At 52.2% G+C, this 6,557-nt stretch overlaps 1 protein-coding gene across 2 annotated transcripts in view; it reads right to left on the bottom strand.

Annotated features, from left to right (window-relative positions):
* Tspan14 (tetraspanin 14) overlaps window positions 1-6,557 on the bottom strand; it is a 50,439-nt gene that overhangs the window by 37,974 nt on the left and 5,908 nt on the right. The window contains exon 1 of one of the 2 annotated variants that reach the window (XM_010629541.3): window positions 2,734-2,784. The exons of the other annotated variant lie outside the window; for it this stretch is intronic. The gene's annotated coding sequence lies outside the window, so the exon portion shown is untranslated. Of the gene's footprint in view, window positions 1-2,733; window positions 2,785-6,557 lie in introns of those variants that run through there. 2 annotated transcript variants of the gene reach the window in all.

Here is a 6,557-nt window from a genome sequence, read left to right as displayed (position 1 = left end):
CCAGCTCCATGCCCTGGAGACGACCTCACCAGCTGGCTTCCAGCCAAAGGGGCTTCCTCAGCCCCAACATTTGGGATCTCTGCTGTACACCACACACCCAAAGGAAGGGGCCACAGAGTCAAACCTGCCAGACCCATTTAAAGTAGACAATTTTAAGGAAGACAAGAAGGAAGCCTACAAAACCACAAAGCAGACTGAAGACTGCATGTGTGAGAATAACAGGGCAGATTCCTGGGCGGGTGCTCTTCAAACTTGAAGGTGCAGGCGGATCACCTGGGGCTCTCACTGAGACACAGATTCTGAGTCAGGGAATCTGAGGCAGGTGAGGCTCCCTGCTGAGGCCACAATGCCCAAGAGGAGGCCTATGGGTGGTACCTTTGCCCACTGAGGATGGAAGATGCCTTAGAAAACAACCATTAAGGGAAGGGCATCCTTCTTGCACTGTTTTTACAGGGATGCAATCAGCTTTCTTAAAGAAATAATTTAATTTTGGAACTTGTTCAGTAGTTTAGTGCAACCCACTGGATTGTCACAAATGTGTGTGTGTGTGTGTGTGTGTGTGTGTGTGTGTTGTTTGTGGTACTGAGGATCAAATCCAGGGGCTTGTGGACACTAGAGTCACTGAGCCAGAACCCTAGCCCATCACAGGACATCTTCAGTCCCATTTCACAGCTGTGAAATCCACTCCAACCAAATGAGGACCAAGGACCTTGGACTTCTTCCAGAAGGCAGGGCCCAGTGAAGCCTGAAGACAACGGGAGGAAAACAGCAGCAGGGCAGTGGCTGGGGGATGTGGAAGGAGGTTGACAGGCATGTGGGGAGGGGTTATGGTAAGAGGCCAGCATCCCACCCTGAAGGGGTTAAAGGGGTTGAGGGAGAGAACATTTTGCCTCCTGGAACCTGGACAAAATTTAAACCCAACCCCAATCCTAAGGGAGAATAAAAGGGATATTTAAGTGCAGAGGGTATCTCTCTCTTTCTGTTTTTACAAACAGCATGGCCTCATTTTGGCAAGAGGTAAAATGAAAAGCTCTACTTTTCTGTCCCTGGGTCCAACTTCACAATGGAAAGCTGCTGCACTAATAAACAAGAGGAATGTGGCACTTCCAAGGAAAGAATCAGGCTGGGGTCTGGTGCACAGAACATAGCTCCTGAGAACTAGCAGTTCGTGTTTGGACTCGGTGCCTGTGTTGGGTTTCTCTCAAAAAATAGACTTGGGCTAAGATGAGGAAGAAGTGCCCAGCAAAGGGGCTTTTGTTCAGTCCACCTGATGACAGGCTCTTCCCAAGGATCCTGAGTCAAGAATGGTGCAAGGCAGCGGCTGACTTTTTGAAGTTCACGTCATAAAACTAGAAGGATCATAGCTAAAACCTTTCCCAGGTTTGTCATGAGTACTCTTTCCTTCCATTTTCTAGTCTAAGGCCCACCCTCAGGGAAGGATAGTGACAAGGTCACCTAGCAAGCTGTGGTTGGATTCAAACCTGAGCCTCTACCTCTGTGTCCTTCCTCACAGAGTAAGGTGTCAAACATGCCTTTCCCAATCTTGTTTGGGTACAACTACCCTGAAAGTGGCATCTGGGTTTCACTCATTTAGCAGTGAACTCCAGTTCTTTTTACTTTTGAGTCTCGGGGATGCCACACATTTGCTGAAATAAGGACAGCCCAAGGCTCAATGCTCTTTGGGCTGAAACTTGCTTCCTAATTTGTAAGATTTGGCTGATAAGAGTGTCAGGTAAGACAGATGGCCTGATCAGAAGATGGATGGGTTTTGAAAGGGCAAAATAAATTGTTCTGTACAAAACAACTCTGTATTTCAAAGGCTGGTGGCCACTGGAGACTCCTGCACAGTTTAGAGCAAGAGGCAGAACAGGATGAGACAGGCACAGCTCTGTGAAGTAGGTCAGACAGTGATAAGAGAGGTTCCTAGCTCCACCTGCAACCAGCACATGGCTGACATTGGAGCCCCAGAGAGAATGCTCCAGCCCGTCAAAAACTGGGAGAAGGGAGACATTTAGAAGGGGTAAGAGGTGTTTCCCCTCAGTCAGAGAAAAAGCCCCAGGATCAGAGAGACCAAAATAAACCGTCTTCCCAACCAGCCCTGTCACTGATGGCTACACCAGTTTCAAGGGTGATAACTGCATGCTGGAGTGGCTTCTTCCTGGGAACAGGGAACAGGAGGCCAGTATTCCCACCTGTCAGGGCCCCATGCACATCCTCAGCGACCAAAAAAGTTGAGCTTTCTCTGTGCCTTCACTGTGCCAGCCACCACCCAGTAAACAAAGAGAAGCAAGCCTCAGCAACACTGGCAGACTGGGCTACAGACAGAGGAACTGGGGTATGGCCTGGGGGCTGCCATGCCTTTGGCTGCATGGCCAGATTCCCACCAAGCAGGCTCTGACTGGTGCAGTATGGCCGCTGCCCACCATCCGCCTAAGCCTGAGATGGCAGAACAAAGGAAAGCGGCTACAGCTCAGGAGCGGGGGCGGCTTGCCAGTGAGCAGGCTTCTCCGCAGCTGAGTGCTCAAGTAGAGATGAGGGACACAGGGTGAGCACAAAGGAACATAGGGGGCCCACGAGACTGACAACAACCCAGGCACATGCCTGGCCCCAACCCAAGGGCACAGCTGGCCTGCGAGGGCTCAGGCAGAATACACTCCCCAAGGTGGTGGGCAGGCAGCAAACAAGCTTGCCTGCCAGGCACTCCTGCTAGTTCCAGCTGCTGGGAACACTTACCCAGGGGGCTCCCGGCCCAGCACAGGGTTGGGGAGGTGAAAGGGAGCCTGACAGAGGTACCCACAAAGAGCAGGGCTCTTCTGGTCCCAGGGAAAGGGAGGGCACAAAGAGCAGGCAGGGCCCAGAATCTGAGAACCAGTAAGGATCCAGGGGAGGCTTCTGGCTGTCTACAAAGGGACCGCTGTGGCTCTAACAACAATAGCAGCCCTGGACACTCCTTCCCCACTCTTGTCCCCACCCTCAACATCAACAATGGGAGGCAGCAGGAAACCAGGGCAGAGCCTTGAATAGCTCCACTGTCGGTGCCCAGGCCCCACCTTCTCAGCCCCACAGGTCAGGATCCAGGCCATCAGGCCACAAAGGAAGCCTCTGTGCTACCTCGGCCTGGCCAGGACAACAAAGTTGTGGGCATGGGGAGGTCTGATCTCTCCCTCCCCGGACTGTGTGTCCCCGCAAGGGCAAGGAGGAGGGGGACTAGGCAGGGACACAGGCCATAAGCCCACCAGGCCAGGGCTCAGAGGAGGGCCTATTAGACAGCCAGCCCTAAAATCTCCCTGCCTCCTGCCCTTGTTCAGAGCAGCCAGATCCACACAAGGGGAAGCTGTGGTCAGCTCAGAGGTACACAGGGGCTTCAGGGACAGGAAAACAGCCAGAAAGCTCCCAAGACAGAAGAGACAAGACTTCCTCTCTCCCTTCCCCAATCAATCCATCCCAGGAAGGAAAACCTCCTCTGCCCCTACCCCTGCTTCTGCCCTGAAAGGAACTGCTGCTCAAAACAGAATCTATTATTTACCCCATGCTTGTTACTTAAGATTTTCAAATCAAAGTGTGCCTGTCAGAGCAGGCAGGTGATGGGGGATCCCGAGAGGACGCAGAGAGGCCAGGGCAGGAAGCCCGACCCTCACATCAGCCCAGACCTGCTCTAAGGCAGAAGGCCAGGTCCAGCTTAGTTTCCAACCAAGGTTCCTGCTTCACACCCACCCAGGTCCTGCCAACTCCTAAAGAAGTTTAAACCCACAAGTGAGAAGCTACCTTGCCCCTCAGATGCTACCCAGTGCTGGCTGCCTCCTCACACTCCTGTCACACTTTGGTATACAGGGCTCAGGGACACAGGCCAGAGCCAAGGATTGCAAAGACCACGTTTCAGGAGACAGGCTGGGCTGAACTGAGCCAAAGATAAGGGTGGGGTGGGAAACAGCACACTTTCCCCTCCCAACTCTAGCCCACTTGAAAGCAGGAAACTTCCATTCTCCCTCTGGGATCACAACAGTCATGTTCCTTCCTGTTAGGTATCTAATACCTCCACTTCACCAGTGGCTGCCAGACATCCCAGCATTGTAAGGCACTCTGCAACTGGGCTTGTAGAAACAAAGTACTGCAAGCAGCCTCAGGGTCCATCACCAGAGGGCAGCTAAAGTGAGTCAAGGTCCACCACTCAACAGAATGGCTGGCTGCTGTTACAGAATGGACTTGACTATGGGCTGACATGCAGACCAGTGCAAGAGTTGGTATACCACCATGGGATTATGCAGGGAGGAGTCCAGCCAGGCCTGACTGGGCCTGTACATCTAGTGACCAGGCCTCAGGGGTGTAGAACCAAAGGGGTCAGGGCAGAAATACGAATGCCTGCTGTATCTTTGTTCTGTGTTTCTCATAATGTATATTATTTTTTAAATGAAAAGTTAAACCTGAATTAATATTTTAATGCCTAAAGTGTGTGTCTAGAGGCACAAAATATGTGACCTATAGTTCTCTGCAGGCAGCTTCTGCTATCCCCCCACAGCATGGAGCCCTGGGGGAGGGGGGAGGGGAGAGCCAGCCTTGGAAGCGAACTCAGCTCCCTGCTTACAACTCCACCCCAAGTCCCAAAATAGAAAAGTTTTCCTAAGAAGAGCAAGAATAAGAACAGACTCTGGCAAAAGCAGAAAGAAACGGAAATTATCCCACACAGAGGACCATCTGTAGGACCCCCAAGGTCCAGGTGACACCTGTGTGGTGAGGAGGCTTGGGGGAGGCATCCCCAACTCATCAGCAAGGCTCAACATCCTGGTACCATCCCCACTTTAGCTGCTAAAGAAAGCTATTTTAACAGATTTCTAGGCCTGGCTCAACTCCAAGGACAAACTAAAAACAGTTTCTCCTAAGTCCCAGCTCAAAATCCCAAGCCTTTGTAACTTTCAGAAAATGGAAGCTGCAAAGTGGAGTTGCAAGACATATTTGTGTATTTACCCCTTGCTAAAGGGATATATCCATGTAGCTTAAAAGCCCCCTTTAACTGGTGAGTCCATAAATAGTCTGCACTCAGAGGCTCAGATGTACTTCCTCCACATTACTCTGCCCCCATGGAATAACAAAAATCTTCCAGTTTCTCCTGCTGCTAGAGGGTGTGACACAATGGCCATTAGAGCTAGGACTGCTAGACCATTGATGGAAACAAGTGGACTGCAGGCAGTGGTTCCAGAGAACTCCATGCATCAACCCTGAGGATATCACAGCAGGCACCATTTCCCTGGACTCAAGGGCACAGCCTGCCCCGGGCCAGTGGTACATTTTTGGCTCCCCTATTCTCACAGATGCTCACTGATGATGGCTAAGTGTTCAACATGTAATCTCCAAATTAACATGCTCAAATACAATCTCACAACCAGAACCACGCCAGCACTTGGAACCCTCATCTCATTACTAGAACAAGTCCTGCTCCCCTTGGTGGGCCCAAGGCAAGCCTCCCTGGGCAACCTTTCCCGGAATCCCACCACTCTTTATTACACCAAAACTAGCCCCCACTGATGGCACCCCACCACAGAGGCACTGATCTTCCTCAGCTGATCCTGTCACAATGTGGCTGCCTGCCCCACCACCTCATGGACCTTCCCACAGAGGGAAGTGTCAGGGCTGCCCCAAGCCAGGGAGACTCTGCACAGAGCCTGCCACCCCACTCCTGATCTGGGAACACACCATTCCCTCTTCTTCCTTTTTCTTGGGAATGAATACCCCAGCACTACACCAATTCGTTTCTCCACATGCCCCCTCAAAACTTATACTATTTACACCATTGCTTGTCTTTCACAGAAAGCAGCAAGAACAAGAGACAATGACTGCGACAGGCAGGATGGCTGTAGAGAGTAGGGCTGTGTCACCTGCCCTTCCTCTGAAAGGGTGGCAGCAGGTGGGGAAGCTGGTCAGGCCCTGCGTGGAGCCAACAGCAGGCTGCTTCCCTTAAAACTGCTGGCTGAAGCCTGCAAAGCTGGCAGCCTCCAGAGATGGAGACAGGCTGAGTCCAATAGGTCATCAGTGCAGGAGGCTAGTGGGAGACAGTACTGGCAAGGGGCAGGTCTGATCAAATAGATGCAGGGATAACAGAAAACCAGGTCACTTGTGGAGGAGGAACAAGGGTGGCTGGATGCCATGTTCAAAGGCCTCAGACAGGGAAGGAGGTGGTGGGACTCGCATGGGCAGAACCCCCAGGAACTCTCATGAGAAGGCCCAAACAGACCATGCAGTCCAGGCACCCAAAGTACCCACAGCACCAGGGATCACTGGGCCCAGCTGGACAGGTGAAACACCTAGGTTGGGGGAGGGAAAGAAGGGAGGGAGAGAGAGAGGCACAGAAAGGGAGGGAGGCAGGGAGAGGGAGAGGAAGAGAGAGAGGGGAAGGGAGGGAGAGGAAGGAAGGGAGGGAGAGGGAGATAGAGAGGCACAGAAAGGGAGGGAGGAAGGGGGAGAGAGGGAGAAGAAAGGAGGCAGAGAGGGAGAGAGAGGGAGAGGGAGAGGGGGAGAGAAAGAGAGAGAGAGAGAGAGAGAGAGAGAGAGAGAGAGAGAGAGAG

This window comes from Fukomys damarensis, unplaced genomic scaffold (genome assembly GCF_012274545.1).
Source record: "Fukomys damarensis isolate Sample0158 unplaced genomic scaffold, DMR_v1.0_HiC HiC_scaffold_1, whole genome shotgun sequence".
Taxonomy (NCBI): domain Eukaryota; kingdom Metazoa; phylum Chordata; class Mammalia; order Rodentia; family Bathyergidae; genus Fukomys; species Fukomys damarensis.
Note: the sequence above shows the minus strand (reverse complement) of the source record. Positions and strands in the feature narration are given on the sequence as shown.